This window comes from Lytechinus variegatus, chromosome 8, assembly GCF_018143015.1.
Source record: "Lytechinus variegatus isolate NC3 chromosome 8, Lvar_3.0, whole genome shotgun sequence".
Classification (NCBI taxonomy): Eukaryota; Metazoa; Echinodermata; class Echinoidea; order Temnopleuroida; family Toxopneustidae; genus Lytechinus; species Lytechinus variegatus.
Genome location: NC_054747.1, coordinates 16,431,297 through 16,453,533, shown reverse-complemented (window position 1 = coordinate 16,453,533; position 22,237 = coordinate 16,431,297). Strand labels below are relative to the sequence as shown.

The following is a 22,237-nucleotide window of genomic DNA, read 5'->3' as shown; positions in this document are numbered from 1 at the left end:
GAGTTGAAATGTCCGTGAAGACGATGTTGATGATGATTAACAGTCAATTTCAGCAATCCATGGGTTGAAGCGTGTTCATTGAACAGGTTGATGATGTTGATGATCTCGATGAGAACTGATAATTTCTCTCTCAAAATAACTGCAAACAGTTCATTGATGCATAAACTGCTCTGATCTGATCTGGTGAAGTGATCTCATATGATGTGATGTGATCTCCTGCTCTCATATGATGTGATGGTGTGATCTAATATGATGTGGTGGTGTGATGATGTGATCATGATCTTGAAGAATCCGCCAGCTTTATATAGTTTGCAGCTATTCTTCTAGAACTCACTATTAAGGAAGGTTCTAGCATTTTCTTTAAAAAAACTTTCTCCTTTCAGGAGCAGTCAAAATCCAGAACACTCTTGAATGACCTCATTGAAATCAACAGTGTAAACAAAATACCTAAGCCTATTCATTTCCACTACCAATACAATTCTATTGTTTGGCTTTTCCTTATTCAACAATAAAACTCCTTGGCCTTTAAATAGGCAAGGCCTGCATAATAAAAAGACATCCTGGAATGTTCTTTACAATTCTTGGCTATCCTTAAAGGGAAATAACTAATAGATAAATGTAATTGCTTTTAAAATTCTTTTACAATTATTCATATATGTAACACTGCCCTGACCAATATTATGGGGATACTTGATGAGTTTCCATCAACTAACTCAAATGGGATGCCCTTCACCAGGAGATTGGCAGCTACTTCTGGCAGATTATCCACATCTGCTATAGTGGATATTTGGTCGCTCCCCTTCACCGCTTCGTATATCTGTCCAATTTCCCTGAAAATGTTTTCCAGTCCAAGCGATGCACTGGCTAGCAGATTTTCCGCATTATCCACTTGCAATTTCAAGTATTGTACGTCTGCCTTCTCCTGATGTATCTTTGCCTCCTGAAACTGGGTCCATGCGGTGTGATACTTCCTACGTAGTTCTGGCAAGTTATCTCTTGACATTTTATTCAATAAGAGGTCCATCCACTTCAGGAAATACATAACAACATTTGCGTTCTTTTGCAGATTTGAAATGAAGTCTGTGATGAAGGGAGTCAGCCCGATTTGGCATATTTCTATCTGCCTTTCACGGATATGGTCCATCCTCCATTTCCCTGCATCAGCATGGTATGCTGTTATCTGTGAGCCCTGCCCAATCGTGTGACGCATCTTTACCAGCTTGCAGTATTCAGTCCATACAACACCTTGAAGGGGAAGTAAGAGGCCTTTACAGTCAACGATAGGTATATCTTTCATGTGATTGACAACATTCTTTGCAAGGGCCTTACCTTCAACACAGGACTCATCATCATACTCATCTATGATGATCCCCTTTTTCCTCGCACATTCAGCAAAATCTTCTACCACTGTGCCAGAACACCCACTGATTACTTCTGACAGCTTTCCTCTAGCTTCAGTCTTTAGCTCATTGACATTTTTCGGAATACCTTTCCTGGTTGTGGATAAAATAATTGTGACAGTTTTCAGAATATCCTTTCCAAGTGCCTCAAAACAGGCCCGTGTACTCTGTCCTTGATTTTCACTGATCAAAAGAAGGATGACTTTAGCATTAGTTTGTAACATCTGTTGGAATGTGTTGGTGTTTTTGCCTTTTACCAGGTCTTGATCAGTGACTGTCACAAAAATCACGGAAGATATTCCTTGCAAAATCTCCATCTGTTTCTTCATTAATGAGGCATCGCCTCTTAGGTTTAGTACCATTGTTGTGCCTGGTAGATGGTCTTTCTTTCCATCTACTGTAATAAACCAGGAACATTCCACAAGACCATCAGTAATTCTTCTGACTATGGTACCATTCATGCAGTCATGGTGAAAGAAGGTGTCATGACTACCATCCCTAAGGATATCATTCATCAGCTTGGACTTAGACAGTGGTGGCCTACCAAATCTGATGAACGTCACCACAGGGAAAGGTTTTTCTGTCACTGGCGTCGCTAAAGCTCCATTGTCGTTGGTATGCAACTGAACATTTATCATTCGGAGGGCCCACAGTGACATCCCGATCTTCCCTTCTGATCCAAGAGGGTACAGAAATGGAATTGCAAGTTTGCAAATAAAAAGCTTTTGAGCAAGTGTTTGTTTCAGAAAGTTATGGCAACATGTAAATATTGCCTGCAGGACATCCAAAGGGTTTAGACGTTTTTTATTGTCTCCATGACCATTCGTGTTTTGCATTTCAAGAATAGCATCAAAGTCAAAGACACTTTCATCATTATGTCTCTCTTCTCTTGATGAATAATTGTTACTTGACAAAAAATGGTCCCTAGCATGAAAATCGCTCACGAGGACTTTGTGGAGAAACTTCCAAGGGAGATCAGTAGTTGGACTGCCCAGTGAACTTTTTAATTTTCATTGCATCTAAAAGGGAAATCTTAGATGGATAGTATTCGTTTAAGCCTAGTGTTTTTAAGATATCTGAAAAATCATCTTCTTCTGTGACCCCGGCATTGGTTGTCAAAACTGATCCTTCTCCATGTGTGTTTCTGGTCATTTCCCTTTCTTCAGAAACTGTCATTTTACTTGTAGTCGTTTTTTAAATGACACTCCTGTTCAGATCTGCAATTATTTGAAATGAGAAAAACATATAAGAATAATCAAACAATATTTGGAAATCTGTGGAGATTTCTAATTATATTTACAATATATCAACAAACTGGATAATTAAGATTCTGCAAAACTTGGACCTTCAAAGCTCGAACAAGTATGCAGATCTATACATTTTGGGGGAGAATCTCATTAAAATAGTAAATAGCCTGTAATATCAAATGATTCAGTGGCGTTTTATCGTTATAACAATACAAGAATCTTAGCTTATATATATATATATATATATATATATATATATATATATATGTATGTATGTATATATCATTTAAAAATTGGCCTGCGATTGGCTAGCTTACACTTCACCACTGATCTGACTACGAACACACGTGTTTAATTTTGGCCCTTACGGCTGCCCATAAAAATTTACCTGAAACGTACGCCCAACATACATGACCTTTTACAATAAGCTAGTAAAACAGTTTTGATTAGGTCACAGGCAATAGTTAGAATTGAAATCAATACCACTTAGAAGGTTAATAGTATAAAAAGCAACGGCTTAGTAGAACTTGTTATAGGTTGATACCCTTTCTGAAAATTAGATCAGTTATTTAGAAAAGGGCACTTTTCTGAGCTTAGTTTGCACTTTTTTCTCATCTGTCAGATATCCCATAAATATAACGAGTGGAGCGCCTCTGGCAGTATCACCTGTATCGTGCGATTCAATATAGCAGCATTGTTGGCTTTGAAAACTACTATAAAAATAATTATTCACAAAAAACACCATTCGTATAATGATACAATACTACGTTCATTGACAATAAATGACATTTGACCTTGAGCATGCGACCTACTTGTCAGTAATACTTGATTACCCCTATATCCACATTTTATAAACTATATCTATAAACTTTAAAAGTTATTACAGCAATCTAATAATCACCTCTAAAATGGCCAAAGTTCAATGACCTTAAGTGATATTTGACTTTAGTCATGTGACCTGAAACTCGCATGGGATATTCAGTGATACTTGATTACTCTTTTGTCCAAGTTTTATGAACTAGATCCATATACTTACAGTTATAGTTATTCAACAAATACCCCTAACATGACCAAAGTTCATTGACCTTAAATGACCTTTGACCTTGGTCATGTGACCTGAAACTCACACAGGATGTTTAGTAATACTTAATATTATGTCCAAGTTTAAAGAATCAGATCCATAATCTTTCAAAGTTACGATGCTAATTCAACAGATGCCCCCAACATGGCCAAAGTTCATTGGTTTTTTACCTTGGTCATGTGACCTGAAATTCGAACAGGGTGTTCAGAGATACTTGATTACTCTTATATCCAGGTTTTATGAACAGCATCAATAAACTTTCGAAGTTATGATGGTAATTCAACAGATACCCCAAACTTGGCCAAAGTTCATTGACCTTAAATGACCTTTGACCTTGATGATGTGATTTGAAACTCGCACAGAATGTTCAGTGATATATCACTTCTTTGTCCTAGTTTCATGAACCAGATCCATAATCAAAGTTATGATGGTAATTCAACAGATACCCCGAACATGGCCAAAGTTCATTAACCTTGGTCATGTGACCTGAAATTCGCGCAGGATGTTCAGTGATACTTGATTACTCTTAAATCCAAGTTTTATGAACTAGACGAATAAATTTTCGAAGTTATGATGGTGATTCAACAAATACCCCCAACTTGGTCAAAGTTCATTGACCTTAAATGACCTATGACCTTGATCATGTGACTTGAACCTCCGACAGAATGTTCAGTAGTACTTGATTAACCTTATGTTTAAGTTTTATGACCTAGGTCCATATATTATTAAGTTATGATGTCATTTCAAAAACTTAACCTTAGGTTAAGATTATGATGTTGGTTTTCCCCATCATGGTCAAAGTTCATTGACTCTAAATGACTTTTGACTTTCGTCATGTGAATTGAAACTCAGGCAGGATGTTTAGTAATAGTCGATTAATCTAATGTTCAAATTTCATGAACTAGCTCTATATACTTTCTAAGTTATGCTGCCATTTAAAGGCTTAACCTTCGGTTAAGATTAGGTGTTTACGCCACCGCCGCCGTCGTCTGAAAAACGGCGCTTTTAGTCTCTCTCTCTTGAAGGGAAAACGAAAGGGTAAAGACGCTGCGGATAGACATAGAGCCTGCACTATATCAGCAAAAGTGAGAGTGTGGTTCTGAATTTGACTTAAAGTTTGTTAAACGGGGTTAAACAGCTAAAGAGGACAAGGGATTTTGCAACCATAGGCTTATGTACTACGCCAAACAGAAGGCACTCAGATATCCCTATAAGCTTATCTCTTTCATCAATAATGTTGAGAATATGAATCTATCACCCTGCAAAATACATAAAAAAAAATCAAAGCAAATGCTTGGTTCACAGCTTTTCTCATTTCAGGAGAGAGATAGAAAGAGTCCCATTTATTCCCATTAGGATGATTTTCTTTTAAAAATTGTGACATTTCATTATAAACTTACCATCAAGCATTGGAATACTTTTCGGATTCATCATTTTCCTAATCTGTAAGGTATTTATTCGCCTCTCTTTTTTCTATTACATACATGATGTGTGTGCCATAAAAAATGCCATTTTACTTGTTCCAAATCTTCTATATATTCGTAAGCATCATGACAGAAAAACAATCAACTTTTGGAATTATAAAAAAAAACATTGAAGAAGCAGTGATTGTAAGATGAGGCCAATTTGTGCCAAGTAATCAAATAATCTATGTAATTTTTATTATATTATCTATTGCCTAATTCAGTTCAATTCAATTAAATCATGTTTTATAAAGACATGGTTCGCAGCCAAAGACCGAATAAAAACATGTACATTTTACAATAACAGAATGGTAGTTACAGTACAATCATGAAATCATATCAGTTGAATAAATAATCTTGTTATGATATAATACGACCAGTAAATAAGTATATAAGGTACAAAAAGAGGATTATGCCAGAAAGATAAAGAAAGTAGTGGCATAGGCCTAGATGAAAAACAAACAAAAGCATGCGTGTATGGTAACAATTAAGTACAGAGTAGACTGAGTGGGGAAAGGTGTAGAATGAGGATGACCGTCTTATAAAATAAAACTATATCCATCATATCGGGGGGGGGGGGGGGTAAACAAATTCATCTAGTTCTCATTTAGTAAGTCTAACTACCAAACAAACAACAAAATATCATAAAGTGGAAAATTAATCAATAAGAAAACGGTGCTTTATACCAACGTTGGTAAATAGAAAGGAAAATAAAATGACACAGAAGAATATAGACACATTAATGACAAAAAGCCTAAGACACAATACAAGGAAGAGGGGGAACTATTTGTAAAATAACTAGTAAGAACCAAAAAAGTGACTATCCTCTTAAACCTACAGCTAACTTTACATGAGACCTCCTAGTTTGGAATGCTAAATATCGTGCAACCTTGAAATTATATCCTTATGAATTAAATTAGGCTAGGATGAACAAATTCTTATCAGATTTTTTTTAAATGAAAAACATCCTATCAAGATTGGCTTTAAGAGAATGGCCCTATGCAAAAACATCATTTTAAGAATTTATGGAAGCATATAATTTGTTTTCTGTAGATAATCCAGTCCACAAAGTGTCTATCAATAATTCACCATTTACATTTTCAAAAAGAACTATGGGTTTTTGTGAAAAAAACACTAACTAAAAAAACCCCCATGAATTCAATTAACGATAAAAGATCAAGCATTTTATGAAAACACTTGGACTTTTTTTCAGACAAGTCACGTTTTATCTGACAATTACTAGAATAACAGCGGTTCTCAGCCAATCAAAATCAAGGAAAGATGTCAGATCTAACAATCTGTAGAGACAAAAATGTTGATGACCCCCCCCCCCCCCCCCGAGGTCTATTGAAAGCAATTAATGTATAAATATCGTCCGGGGGCTGGGAGAGTTTATTCAGCTGATCGGGTACAAAAGGTTTGATGGTCCCATCATGTTGGCATGAAGGCAATGATTAAGGAAAAGTGTTGCTGCCGGGCCATATCCTGTACGGAAGTCCCTGATGGCCCCAAATAGGAGCCCCCCAAAATTGGTTTATTCAGCTGAAAAGGTACATGGCTAATTCTTTTTGCAATGGACCGAGCATATATTGAGATTAAAAAAAATAAAACATGCCAGCAACTTTATCCTGTACGGGGGCCCAGACAGTAGGCCCAAATGCCCCCCGAAAATGGGTTTATTCAGCTGAAAAGGTACATGGCTAATTCTTTTTGCAATGGACCGAGTATACATCGGGATTTCCCAAAATACCCATGCCAGCAACTTTATCCTGTACGGGGGCCCAGACAGTAGCCCCAAAGTACCCATATATCCTGTATATGTCCCACAACTAATTTATTAAGCTAAAGATGTACATGGATAATTCATTTTGCAATAGAGGCAGTATACATTGGGATTTTAAAAAAATATCCATGCAAGCAATGTTATCCTGTACGGGGGCCAGACAGTAGCCCCAAAGTGCCCATATATGTCCCACAAAAAATTATTCAGCTGAAAATGTACACGGGTAATTCCTTTTGAAATGGAGGCAGTATACAATGCGATTTGAAAAAAGAAAAAACTCATGCCAGCAACTTCCTGTTGTACGGGGCCCAGAGAGTAGGCCCAAAGGGCCCCCGAAAATGGGGTTGTTCAGCTGAAAAGGTACATGGCTAATTTTTTTTAATGGAATCTGCATACTTTAAGGCTCACAAAACTACCCATGCCAGCAACTTTACCCTGTGCGGGGGCCTAGACAGTAGCCCAAAAGTGCCAATATGCCCCACAACTACATTGTAATTCATTCAGCTAGAATGTACATGGATAGTTCCTTTTGTCATTGAGGCAGTATGCAATGGGATTTTCAAAAATACCCATGCCAGCAACTTAATCCTGTACGGGGCCCAGACAGTAGCCCCAAAGTACCCATATATCCTGTATATGTCCCACAACTAATTTATTAAGCTAAAAATGTACATGGATAATTCATTTTGCAATAGAGGCAGTATACATTGGGAATTTAAAAAAATATCCATGCAAGCAATGTTATCCTGTACGGGGGCCAGACAGTAGCCCCAAAGTGCCCATATATGTCCCACAAAAAATTATTCAGCTGAAAATGTACACGGGTAATTCCTTTTGAAATGGAGGCAGTATACAATGCGATTTGAAAAGAAAAAACTCATGCCAGCAACTTCCTGTTGTACGGGGCCCAGAGAGTAGGCCCGAAGGGCCGCCAAAAATGGGGTTAATCAGCTGAAAAGGTACATGGCCAATATTTTTTTTAATGGAATCTGCATACTTTAAGTCTCACAAACATACACATGCCAGCAACTTTATCCTGTACGAGGCCCAGACAGTAACCCCATAGTGCCCCTCCCCAAAAGTGTATTTTATGCTGAAGACATACATGGATAATTGTCAATTCCGCAAATTTACCCTGTATGGAGGCCCAGATAGCAGCCAAAAAGGAAACAGGTGTCTAACCACCATTTTTTTTTCGGCAGAAGTGATACATGGATATAACTTTTGGATGGAATTTGTATGCACTCAGATAAGGTTTTTAAAAGATACCAATCTTGCCAATGCCATCAAGTTTATTCTGTAAAGGCCCAGACATGCAGTCAACCCCAAAGCCCCTACGATAATAGGATATACTAGTACATGGATAATTAATTTTGTAGTGTAATCAGTATACCTTGGTCTTTATTTTCAGTAATATATGCCTGAATGGGGCCCAGTGTGCAATATATAGGCCTTTACATGTAGTTTCATTTTGGGATATCGAATATGTGCTTGGAACTGGCGGAAATACCACACTTATTTTTCTGGGCTAAATACATAGAGGGATAATTATTTACATAACTACATTATAAGTGAGGGTTTACAAAATAGATTGAAACATGCATAATCTTTCTTGAACTGAAATAATGACAGCAGTAGCGAGCGAAGCGAGTGCGCAGAATGGTGTGTTCCCAAATACCTCTTTCAAGCGGTTTGTAATATCACAACAAGGACTATGGATATGGGGTCATTCCATGTCAATTCACCCAACGAGTTAAATCGCACCGTCTCAGAATTCGTTCATTTTTGGTATATAGTGAGTTTGACATGGCCCATGCTTACATGATTTTTTTTAGCGCAATCAGATGCACGGTTTTCCCGTTATGACACGCCCAATTTCGGTGATTTGGCCGAAAATGGGCGCGGCCGCCAAGTTTTAAGCGACCATAGCTCGGTAACTAATGGACCGAAATCATTAAAAAAGGTATCATTGGATAGGAAATTGAATGAACTATCTGAAAAATGTGTTATTTGTTATGTAGGGGCAATATAATGAGTGATGACCTTTTGACCTTCGCATTGACCTTGAATTCGACCCCCGGGTCACACTATTTTTAGTCAATATTTTTATATCTGAATCCCTAACATTATTTTACACAATATCATAAAATTGGAAGTGTATTATTTTTTCTCTGTCTTAAAACCCCTCTCAAAATAGGAGTGGGCTATAAATGGGTGATTTTTGGTTTTACTGTGGGAACAGTTTTTTTGTGTTCCTTTTACCTTATCTCAACATGAAATGACAATATTTTTTGTCTCGGGTCCGAGAAAAAAGTGTGCCGGGCCAAAATCCAAAATGGCCGCCAAAACCTCCCAAAATCACAGTTTTGGCCACAACTTCTTTATTTGGTGGTCTTTTTCTCTGGTTTTGGTGTCTATTCATATGTTTTAGGGGGCAGGCAATTTGTTTTTCCTATAATTAGCACTTTTTAACCATTATTTGTAGAGTTAAAAGGTAATTATACCTAAATTTTCCAATTTTTATAGCCTTTTTTCAGCCAGATGTAGGTTTTATCGTCCTGGAGTTCTTGGATATTAGATGGTAAGAGGTCAACAATAGCAAGCAGCATCAAAGAGCTATATTGCTTTTATTCCTCTACTGTGGGTTTTACGGATATTTGTGAAATATATCTTATTCAATAAAAAAAAAATTATCCATAGGGGCAATACAGTATACAATGTACTGTTACTGTACATACATGTACATGTACTACACTGCATATACATGTATCCATGCATTGACCACCAGGACATATGACAAGGCCTGTATATAAACTATAGTGTCATAGAAATAGGCTCCTAAGGTTTAAAATTAGATTGTGAATTGTGAATTTGATTGCTTGTCAGCTGATGTACATGATGAAACCAGCAACGTAAATTGCACATAAAAATATCACATATCATATACGTACATCACATGTGTACATGTAGCCATATCTTCTTCATTTGGAGGCTTTTTTACCTGGTTGTGTCTAACTGGCCCATGTTAATGGGGTCAGGTAACTATCATGGTAACGTTGATCAACAGCCAATCAGAACCAAGGATTCCATGTAAAGTTACCATTAAGTTAACATAATGGTAAATTTTTATGCAACGGTGCCCAGAATATCTACAGTGTAAATGCCATGATGTTTGGTTAATTACCTTTCTCCGCCCCCTGAATTAGCATATTTGACAAAACATGTCCTCAGTTTCTGAGACAAAACATATCTTCAATTTCTGAGGCATCTAATTCTAAACCTAAGAGCTCATTTCTACATGTTTAACACTATAGTTTATACATGCCTTGTCATGGTGGTCAATGCATTTATGCAGTGCAGTATGTACAGTACATTAATACTGTATAGCCCCTATGGATAATTAACATTTGTTCTGATATATTTCACAAATATCCATAAAACCCATAATAGAGGAATAAAAGCGATATAGATCTATGAAGCTGCTTGCTATTGTTGAAATTGAAACTTTATTTACCACAATCTTAAAAAACATACAAATCAAGAAGTATAAATATTTCAATAAAATACATTATAACAAAAGTGAGTATATTCAAGAATAGTGGAGGGATCACTGAGAAGTTACAAGGAACTTATAAGTTAGTGATCCTGAAATTAACACAAAACAACACAATAAAAAAATGCATCAGGAAATACAAAACAACAAACATAACATAAGTATACAATTGTATCTATATCAGTATTACTATTAGACTTTCTGCATGAAATGTATTTTTAAATGTCTTTTAAAGCTTTGAAGGGTTTTGCACTGCTTGATATTTTGAGGTATCTTATTCCAAATAATGGGTCCCCTACATAAAAATATGTTGTTTGAGAAAGAATAATGGCCATATATTGCACGAGTATCAGCTGAGTTTCTAGTATTATATGTATGTATATCTCTACTGGTTTGAAAAATGTTGTCAAAATTATTAGGCAAAAGGTTATTATAATAGGAATACATAAAAACAGATAATTGAAAATCATGTAGTAAAGAAATTGGGAGTATATTTAATTTCAAGAAAAGAGGTCTGCTATGACTTAGAAAGGGTTTATGGCATATTATACGAACTGCTCTCTTTTGAAGAAGAAAGATGCGGTTCAGTAAGTATTGCTTGCAGGATCCCCAAACAATATTGCAATAAGATATGTAAGGTAAAATCAATGAATTATACAATGTAAGAAGAATATTTTGTGGTAAAATGTCTTTAAGTTTACTCATTATTCCTATTGTTTTGGAAACTTTCCTTAAGACCTCATAAACATGAGTCTTCCATTTTAAATCCTTATCTATACTAATTCCTAAAAATTGTGTAGTATTTACATGTTGAATTAAGTTGCCATTAATATATATATTTACTTCTTTTGCACTATTTTTTGGAGCATTGAACAGCATTACATGGGTCTTTTCATAATTAAGTTGTAATTTATTTGCTTCAACCCATTTGCTAACCTTTGAAAGTTCAGAGTTAAAGTTTTGAGTAAGACATTCCACATCACTATGTTTATAAAATATATTGGTGTCGTCTGCAAATAACAAACAATTTAATAGTGGAGATACTGAATTTAAATCATTAATGTAAATCAAAAAGAGTATGGGACCGAGGATTGATCCTTGCGGAATACCGCAAGAAACAGTTTGATAATTAGAGTTTATAGAATTGAACACAGTAAATTGTTTACGGTTACTCAAATAACTGTGAAATAAATTTAAAGTAACACCACGGATTCCATAATGAGAAAGTTTTTTTAATAGTATTTTGTGATTAATGGAGTCAAATGCTTTTTTAAAGTCTAAGAACAGTCCAATAATAATATCTTTGTTTTCAATTGCTTTAGACACACTCATTAAAAAATCTAAGATAGCATGATGAGTGGAATGTCCAGCTCTGAAACCAAACTGTTTATTAAAAAGAATTTTGTTTTTATCAAGAAATTTTTGAAGTCGTGTATAGATGCATCTTTCAAAAATTTTCGAAAATAGTGGAAGTAAGGAAATAGGTCTATAATTTTTAAATAAATCTTTTGGTCTTTTTTTATGTATAGGAATAACTTTAGCAACTTTCAGACCTTGAGGTACAATACCCTTTTCAATACATAAATTAAAAATACTGCAAAGTGGTTTAGAAATAATATGTATAACTCTTTTGACAACAGTGCAATCAATAGAGTCAAAACCAGGAGCTTTTCCATTTTTGAAAGATAAAACAATATTAACTATTTCTTTTTCTGTAATAGGTAAAAAATAAGCTGTATAGGGACAACTTTTACCCAAGAATGATTCAAAGTTGTTGCAAGTATTACTATTATTCATTCCAGCTATTTCATGACCAATATTCTTAAAATAATCATTGAAACCTTCAGCAATTTTCTTAGATTCACTAATAAGTGAACCGTTACATTGAAATACAGAGGTGTTTTTATGGAGTCTTTTTCTTTGTAACAGATCATTAATTGTTTTCCATGTTTTATTAATGTTTCCTTTAAACATATGAAACTTAGAAAAGTAGTAATCTCTTTTTGCATCACGTATTTGTTTTGTATAAGAATTTCGAAATTTAGTATAACATTCTTTTCTGTGAGACGTAGGATTTTTAATATACCTTTTATATAAATTATTTTTTTTAGAACACATCTGTTTAAGGTTTTTGTTAAACCATGGTTTATGATTTTTCTTTATTTTTAATCTTCTGAGAGGAAAACATTTATTATAAGTCTCAGAAAAAAACTCCATAAATTGTTTATACATATAATTTGGCTCTTCCTGATATCTGCAAAGCAGATTATCAAAATCAGTTGAAGATAATACATTCAGAAAACAGTAAATATTGATATCATTAATTTGATGTTTATATGTAACAGGTTCATCTCCATATATACCTTTAAATTCAAACATGGCAAATATTGGCAAATGATCAGATATGTCACAGGTTAGTATTCCTGTGGAAATATTGCACATACTATTTGTAAATAAATTGTCAATCAATGAAGCTGTGGTGTTAGTTATTCTTGTTGGTTTTGTAATACAAGGAAAAAAACAATATGAGTAAAATAATTCAAGCAACTCATTACAAGAACTCTGTGCATCTAATTTCATTAAATCAATATTAAAGTCTCCAAGAAATATACATTCTTTTTTCTCATTATGAACTGTAGACAAAATATTACCTAAAGTATCCATAAAATGTGCATGTGATTTATCAGGTGGTCTATAGAAGACACCAACAATAATATTCTTTCCTGGTTTTAAAATTTCAATAAAAAGGCTTTCACAATAACAATTGAATACTGAGATGTCATTACGCATGATGTATCTTACATCATTTCTAATGGCAAATGCAACTCCTCCTCCTTTTCTATTATTTCGTGATTTACTCTCAGTCTTATATCCATTGATATTAAATTCATCTTTTTTACCATTGTCCAACCATGTTTCAGTAAATGCTATAAGACCAAAAGAATTATTTAAATGTGACAGTAGAGACGTTATATCATCATAGTGTTTTGGCAAGCTACGGCAAACCGTTCGCGACGGCATAGTAGAATAGGTTCTAACACCCCAAACGAGATTAATCAGCCGACCATGTCAAGTTCGAACAGCTCCATTGTTCCGTGCGTGCGAGCTGGATCGTTGATTACAAAGCGTGTGTGCGATCCACGATGAGTGAATTGATCGATCGATAGTTTTCGCGCATGCGTAGTTCATTTCCTGTTTTGGCTGCACGGAGTTCAGAGCTCACCTGTCGCTCAAGAGCTATAATTACGTCCGCACAAAGTGACTTCTTTGAGAATGTATTGTTTGTGATGTGGGTTTTGAAGTTCTTCTTGGACTTCTTCTTTTTTTTTATTACTATTATCATGATATTATCATTCTCCCTTCCTTTCTTCTTCCTTTTCTTCTTTTTCGATCTTATTATTATCAAAATTATTATTCTCATTTCGTTTCTTCTCATATTCTTCTTTTTCGATATTCTTCTCATCATATCATCGTCATTTCCTTTCTTCTTCTGTTCGATCTCTGTCTCATCTTTTTATTCTTATACTTCCTATTTATAGACCCCCCTCCCCCTTCTCCCTTGATATAGTCTTTCTTTGTTTCCTCTTGCAAATGAAATCCTCCTTTTTTTTCCTTTTTCTTTTTTATAATGCTCCTTTTCCTTTTCTCCTCCTTCACTGATAATTGTGCAATCCTACACCTCCTCCATCCCCTAAGTTTTCTTTTTCTATTTCCCTTCTATTTATTCTTGTTATGATTTTGCTTGTTCTTCTTCCTTTTCGTTTTTTTTTCTTCGTCGTCTTATCTTCTCTTACCTATTCTCATTATTCTTTTACTCCCGTCATCCTATTTTGCTTTATTTTGTTCTCTCTCTGTTTTTCTCTTCTTGCAAAATGAAAAAAATGAAGAATATGATATTTCTTTTTAAAAGTATGTCCGCAAAAACATGAATCTTCAAAATATCTTTATATGCATACAAGTAATATTTTCTGAACAAGAAATCATAATCTTCTCGATAGGGACCAGTTCTTACCAATCCAAAAGGTGGTATACGACAATTATTTTGAAGATTATTTATCATTTATCATCCAATTATTTAAGTTAGCCCACCCCATCCCCCATGATCACAATTATCTTCTCCTTTCATCTTTTTTCTGTTTCGTCTGCTTTTTTATTTTATCTTTTTCTTTGTCTTATCATTATTATATTTATAATCCTGATCATTGTTGTTATTATTGTCAATATTATTATTATTATTATCCGATTGTTATATTTTCTTTTATTATTTGTTATTATCATTGTTAGTGTTGATAGTAATGTTTATAATTGTTATCATTGATATTATGTAAACATTTGAATACTTTACATGTAAAAAATAAAAGAATTTAGTTTAATTCCATTGAAAAATATTATTGCTATTGTCATGTTTGTTTGGCGCAGCCCGAAAGAAAAATCCCTCTCCTCTCTCTAATCCCCTTACCTCTAGTCAACCTCTACTCTCCTTTATTTTCCCTTTACTTTTTACCCTTCTATTCAATCAGTAGCTTACGCAGGGGGGTAGGGTTCAATTTCATACGAGGCGCTTTTAATCGAAAAAAAATGTACTACAACACTGCGCAGACAAGTGGGTTATGCTCTCCCTCTCTTCTTCATCTCCCGTTCCGTGCCCCCCGGCCCTCTCTCTATTTTTTCCCTTCTTAGTATTATCTCGTCATCAGAGAAATATGTCCAAACCCGGCCCTCCAAGCCCAACCCATAATAAAAATAGAACCTATTTTAGGATAGGTGCCCGGCATATTCGGCACATAATCAATTTCAAACGATGTCTAGATTTTACGTCGTCTAGAAATGTTCAACAAAAAAACTCCAAATTATTTCCTTAATTCAAAATCGAACGGAGACGTTGCCATGTATTTGTGTAAAAAAATGAATATTATGTATCACATGATTCTAGTAATTAAATTTGTATTATAAACAAGACATTCTGCTTTTCTTTCATTATCCAAGAATATACAATAAGTCCCTGCAATCCGTTTTATTTATTGTGGACTTACTCAATTCTCAGTTTATTTCACTAGTTTAGAACATGTGTGGTTATTTTCTTGACATTTATGTGCAAAGGATTTAATGATCAACAAATGATTAGTAATGCATGGAAAAATGCAAGAAAGAATAACATAAGTATATGTTGGACAATTTAAAATGGAAAAAAAATGAGTGTGACCAGAAAAACATTTTCTGTTTTGCTGGTAATCTATTTGTTAGAGATCGGCGGTGAACCAAGGAATTCTCGGTGGAGGGGACTATAAATGCGCTACTTTTCTTTACTTTTTTTCTGACAAGGAAAGGGGGGAGGAAATAGAGGTCAGCAATGAAATCGCAACCCGAGTTACACCATTACTATTTTATACCCCTTTTTTCTAATTCTAGTGCATATGAATTATATTCCATCGTTTAACCCCCACCCCCCCCCCCCCTATTTGATTCGCCACACTCACTGTCAAATTTTAGGACAATATGATTTGATTACATTTTAGGAACTTTCCTTTTGGAAATTATTATTTCCTGCGTTCAGTTTGTTTTAATATACAATTTCGTCAAGATGGAAAAGGACTGTGAAAATGATAACCTGCATTGCCAAAGTAAAATTCTAAAATGTCGTAAGTGTATATAATTTCTCACCCGGTACATTCACCTTTACAGAATTTCGATGTATTAAAATAATTCTTATGTTGTATTTCTCCCCTTCCTTTTTCCTTGTAGCCAACAATCCATAAGAGCTCCGATGAAAATACAAATATAACGAGTTAATTAGAGAACTGTAAGAGGAAGAGCGTGCTTAAAAAGAGATACATAGAAAGGCCATTCTCGCCTGCCTAAATATCATATTCCAGCTCATATTGACTGATACATAATATCTCTAATTAATTAATTGTCTTTATTAATTTATCCATGTACTGATTGCTTTATCTCATATTTATCTTTATCCAACTTGAGCGTCTGTTATATTCTATGGAGTACGGCTAAAAATAAAACAAATAACCGAATGGACGTATATGGAATATGCTTTATGCCGTTTTTCTCGCACCCTTCTAACAAGCAATTAAAAAAATAAAACGAGCCGCATGATGATGATGATTAATAATTCATATATAATATCCACTAAACATTGTGATCAAGGCGCTCTACTTATTTATTACCCGGCTTACATCATTTGTTCCGTGAAAAGCATTATAGGCCTGTTTTCAGACATAAACATAGATATTTTATTTTAATATATTCTGCTTTTCATTCCCTCTATCTTCTCGAATAATATATCCATGGAATGCATATTTACTCCATGCTCTGGATTCCTATCGCATCACATTTTTGATATGCAGGTCAAACCAAACCACGATAACATGCATCAGAATAAAATCAATCGGGGAAACCTTAGATTTTTCGAAAATTCATATAATGAGATTATATGGATAAAACATGCTTCTAATACTTTGTACATCGTAAATAACACATATTAGTCTTCATTTGCATGATTATGCCTATGTCACGGTGTTTATCACTCTTTGGTGTTAAACCAAACTGACAAAGGGTGAATTCATCCGTACATCCTTCCCTTTCAAGTCACTCTTTTACATTGTTAGTAAGTGGCAACTTTATTGATCTTCGCTGGATGCCCTTTTGTCATTTTCAAAGGAAAGGGGGCCATGCCTCCATCAATTACCCCATCCGTACCGTTAGAACAGAATAGAGTGTATGTACGATCCGAGGTATTCTCAATGGCCAGCTGTATACACTTTTGTTTAGGATTATAGAAATCGATATCAACTTAAAGTCGTGTACTCTCTTCTAGTTTGATCTAGCTTGATCAGTTCATGAAGTTGAATATTATGACAACCATTTTCAAGAGGCAAAATAATGCACCTAAATGAAAGAAGAAAACAAAAATCGATGTGTTATAAACTGAAATCATGATTTTCTCTTTCCTATATTCTACTAACGGCGCCATTTTGAAACCTCACAAGCAATTTTGTTTGTATTGAGTAGTTTTTTTGACAACTTCAATTCATATACAAAATAAAATATATGTAACAAATAGAACTTTGAAACATAATATTTTCATGAATGTTACAATAAAACACAATGTCAGACATCTTCCAATACATAATTATAAATAACATTGATTATAATTATATGCATCAAGAAGAAACTTCTACAGAAAATTCCGACATATTATTTTTTTTCCAGTGTCAAATAAATAACATAAGAGAAATTTTCCAAATACAAAAATAAATAAATCATTAATAAAACCTAAACGAATTGAAGCCATCAGCATATATATTTTTGACCCATCACCTCGGCCTCTTCACCCAAATAAATTCAAACACAAACTCAGCCCTTGTCATTATCCCCCCCCCCCCACCCTCCCTTGAACACCCCCATCCCCTATCCGGTGGAGAACTGGCTCTGGGCTCCAATACATGGTCTAATATTTAAGTTTTCCCATTTAGAGAAAGCAATCTAATATAGTATCGATCATGTCGATCGTTTTCGATCTATCGTTGATCATATCAGCGCACGCACGCAGCTCTGCGTGCGTTTTGGGTTGCATTTCGCTGCTCCCATTATTTTCCCTCACTTTTATTGATTACGGTATATACGTGGTTCTGCGAAACTGAAAATCGTTGAAATCAAGCTTTCATCGCGGCAATGCCCACTGTACGCCAATATTGGACTCTCATCGAAGCAAACTCGTTTTATAATGCTTTATAAACTATAGAAACAAAAGGTAAAAACGTATGACTTTCTGGAATGTGTAGTTTAATTAATGGACATTGTAATTATACCACAGAAAAGGCAGAAACATAGTATGAAATTGTATTTTTAAAGCCTGCAAATGGATGCGAGTAATAGCCTTTGGGGAACCGACTATATACGGCTCCCGTACATGAATGAGTTTTAGGGAACCGTATATAGCCGGCTCCCGTTGGCAACGGGTTAAATGGAGGAGTGAAAAACCATGTGTTTTACCAGAGTTTTCATTTGAAAATTCTTCTGGTGTTACATATATACAGTCATTATCAGCCTCTTCCTGTAATACATAACTCTCATCGTTCACAGTAGGTATTGACAGAGCAGAATGCTAAGTACATCTAACAGTGACAATATAATTATGTATCTAAGAGTAAAACAACAGAAAAAGGATGTAAAAATGCAGTGCAAATATTGAATAACAGAGACAGCAAACCTTAATCTTTTAGTAACAAATAGTGATGGCATGCAGAAATGGTAGCATGTGTAAAGAATAAAACAACAGCGATATGAATACATTGCAGTATCTGGGGGAACAGTCATAAAATTAATCTCTTAAATTACAAGTCTAGAATTACATGTAAGAGATTACAAATGTTTTGATTTTTTGATGAATTGAAAAGGGAATCAAAGATTGCCAGTGGAAATCTGTATAATAATTAAAGGTATGATTTATACTAGGAAAGCAAGATGAGGCATCTGAAGAGTCACTGTGTCAGACGGGCAAGATCTGCTTCTGTAGAGATGACAAGTGTTACTGTCTTGCCACCACTTGCTTTAACTTGGGCGAAGATTCTTCCATCATAGGTCCATGCATTTAGAACATTGTTGTTAGTCATCTTCACACTTTTGTAGACTTTACGGTACAGCGATTGATTTTTCACAGTCAGGTCTTCTTGTATGGATATGCGTGATCCTTTCAACTTTCTGCGTGATGAAATGACCTGCTTTCTAACGCGATAGCTACAGAACTTAACTATCAGAGCGCGATGTTTTCCAGGATCTGGATCCGTCTTTCCTACGCGATGACATCTTTCGATGTCAGCTGACGTTACGTTGAGCTTCAATCGCTTCTGGAATACATCAGTGACAAGTTGGTCAGGATTCTCTCCTCGAGTCTCAGGGATTCCAAAAATCCTGACACAGTTGCGGCGGGAATACTGCTCGAGATCGTTGTTCGCTCTCTTCAGGGTATCCAGCTGCTCCTGTTGTGACTGCACAATGCTTTGAAGCTTCTCCATGGCCTTCTGGTTCTCCTCCATCTTAACTTCCAGTACATGTATGAAACCTCGATTTTCCTCTGTGTAGTCTACAAGTCGTTGGTACGTAGCATCTACAATTGATTGTATCATCAATTTTATCCTGTCTAGAAATGAGGAATTAGTCAGTAGATCATTCATTACAGTTGTAACTATAGACTCTGTACTATGCGATGTCGTCGGTGAATATAGATTTTCATCAATGTGTGCTTTTTCTGGAGTCCCACTCTCTAGCTCTTCATGGACATGGGTATCCAAAGATGTTCCAGTCTTTTTCTTTTTTGTTTTAGTCATATTGAACGAATGAACATGAAGAACAGTAGATATTGTTTTATATATATGGCAAGATAGATTGGCAGAAGATTAAAATCGTATATTACACTGGAGAGTCTAAATTCTATAAGTCTCTGCAGAATGACAAGCAGCCGATGTACATCTACGCTCAATGGGTAATGCACACACAGAAGTCAATACGTGGGACACGTAAGAAGATCACATAACGGAAGCACAATACAGACGGTTAAAAAGCATATAATCATCATACCAGTTTGTTGCTGAAATTATCTAGGAGGTTCCTGGCAGTTGATTTAACAGGATATTTACATTATCAGAAGTATAAAAGGCGATGAAAAATGAGGAAAAGAGGAATCTTTGGAGGATCTAATCAAACATATCGTCGCGGTCGTCGTCGTCGTCTTGTTGACCTCGTACCATCTAATATTCAAGAACCCCAGGACGATAAAATCTACTTTTTGGCTGAAAAAAAGGCTATAAAAATTGAAAAATTTAGGTATAATTACCTTTTAACTTTACAAATAATGGTTAAAAAAGTACTAATTATAGGAAAAAAAAATTGGCTGCCCCAAAATACATATGAATAGACACCAAAACCAAAGAAAAAGACCACCAAATAAAGAAGTTGTGGCCAAAACTGTGATTTTGAGTGGTTTTGGCGGCCATTTCGGATTTTGGCCCGGCACACTTTTTTCTCGGACCCAAGACAAAAAATATTGTCATTTCATGTTGAGATACATTACAAGGAATAAATAAAAACTGTTCCCATATTGAAATTACAAAAAAGGTATTTTGGACCCATGTATAGCCCACTCCTACTCAAAATATGATTTCTTACTGCAAAAATTGTCATTACAGTCCCACACATATCTATTTGTGCTGGGTCAGTGAACAATCAACATGCATTCAATACTTGTGATGCAATAAGGGATGAATGCACTATTTTACTGAAGCTGTACAATTCATGTCTTTCCATTGTTCTTGAACATGTAGTTTATGTCCAGCCAAACTCAGTAAACAGTTAATAACATGTTTTATCATGGAGGAATAGTACCCTGCCCATAATTACCATATGAGGCAGATACATGTATGACCCACTGCAATTTCTTTGTAATGTAAACAAACTTTCACTGTGTGGGTTTCATACAGGATTGTTCCTACAGTGTACAATGTATACAAATTGATCCATTGAGCTAAACCCCTCCCTCCCCCCACCAAAAAAGCATTTCATACATTGTATGTAGAATTAACCAGATTCACTGATTCATTGATAAGACAACAAGTTCCTGCTTAACCAACTCTTTCCTCAACTTACAGTAGTTTATTTGTTTTGTTTTTTTGCTTGGACACTTGCCTAGCTATCTTACGCTATACATGTAGATGTACCATTTCATGGGTGAAAATTCAGATAGCCCATGCTTTGTACAATAATTTGTCCAACTTATCAAGGGAACACATTGCTTAGTGATCAGAAGTTAGACGGGGTGGGGGGGGGGGGACTTCCATTGACAAGTAGATAACATGCGCAACCAAAAAACATGTACAAATTATCTCTTTTTCAGGATATTGCATGTTACGTACATGAGTAATAAGGGCGTCAAAAACACTTAAATAACGAAAACAGGGTACATGTATTTATTTCGCTAGGAAAGCTACGTGTTTACGGTCCAATTTGCGAGGGTATAAAACATTATAATAGTTATAATGATTAATCCTGGATTAGTACGGTAGATGAGATTTCCAAAGAGTTTGGAGACTATCCTGTCAAATTTATGCACATCCTCATGGGGCCAGCAAAGGAAGACACAAAGACATGTGTTGGGTTGGAGAAGAAAACATTCTAGATTAATGCTCCTTCTACTTCATCATCATCTCAGAAATATGTCATCTCAGACACTTTTATTGCAAAAATATACCCACATTGGACACATTCTCTTGAGCTCTGATCACTACAAGATTGGCCCTGGGGTGGGCGGGGCAGTCAAATGTATTGCTGTACACACACATGGCCAAATTATTTCCAAACACCACCTAAACAAGTTTTTCTCTGTGTGCAAAATAACCCCGTAAACAAGTTTTTCACAGGCTTTATTTACTATTTACACATTTGGCCCCTAAACAAGTTGTTGCCAGAATATGACCCCGGGGAAAAAGCTTGGGGGGAAAAAACATACCCTAAACACGTTTGGCCAGTCTAATAAAAAAGCTTTGAAAAAAATACCCTAAATGCACTTCACCCTGCGATTGACCATTGACCAGTCTTTCAAAACTACCTCTTTTTTGAAAAAATCTGTGGTTTTGACACCCTTAACGAGAGTGCATGCGCGGCTCGCGTCCAAAACTGAAAAACCACCCCTTTAAACACGTTT

At 35.3% G+C, this 22,237-nt stretch overlaps 1 long non-coding RNA gene across 1 annotated transcript; it reads right to left on the bottom strand.

Annotated features, from left to right (window-relative positions):
* Nucleotides 1–9,120: 9,120 nt before the first annotated feature.
* LOC121420051 lies at nucleotides 9,121–21,913 on the bottom strand. Its single transcript, XR_005970690.1, has 3 exons — nucleotides 20,688–21,913; nucleotides 14,054–14,056; nucleotides 9,121–9,159 (listed from the first exon to the last, which is right to left on the bottom strand). It is a non-coding gene; the product is annotated as an uncharacterized LOC121420051 (long non-coding RNA).
* Nucleotides 21,914–22,237: the final 324 nt, after the last annotated feature.